The sequence below is a fragment of the Triticum aestivum genome, chromosome 3A (genome assembly GCF_018294505.1).
Source record: "Triticum aestivum cultivar Chinese Spring chromosome 3A, IWGSC CS RefSeq v2.1, whole genome shotgun sequence".
NCBI classification, from domain to species: domain Eukaryota; kingdom Viridiplantae; phylum Streptophyta; class Magnoliopsida; order Poales; family Poaceae; genus Triticum; species Triticum aestivum.
Genome location: NC_057800.1, coordinates 696119893 through 696120136, shown reverse-complemented (window position 1 = coordinate 696120136; position 244 = coordinate 696119893).

The window sequence follows — 244 nt, the reverse complement described above, 5'->3', positions numbered from 1 at the left end:
AGCGAAAGGGAAAGTCTTCAAGCTCGTCATACATATCTCTTCCAACGGTCACAGACTCACAGGCAGTGGGCCCACTTTCCATTTCCAGATGGAGACCCTCAGCAGATTCCTTCAGTTTACAGCCGGTCCTCCTTCCTTCCTTCGCCTATAAGAAATCGCGTTCCTTGGAGAGACTAGGGGAGAGAGAGAGGGAGAGAGAGAGAGGGAGAGAGAGAGAGAGAGAGAGGGAGAGGGAGGGAGAGAG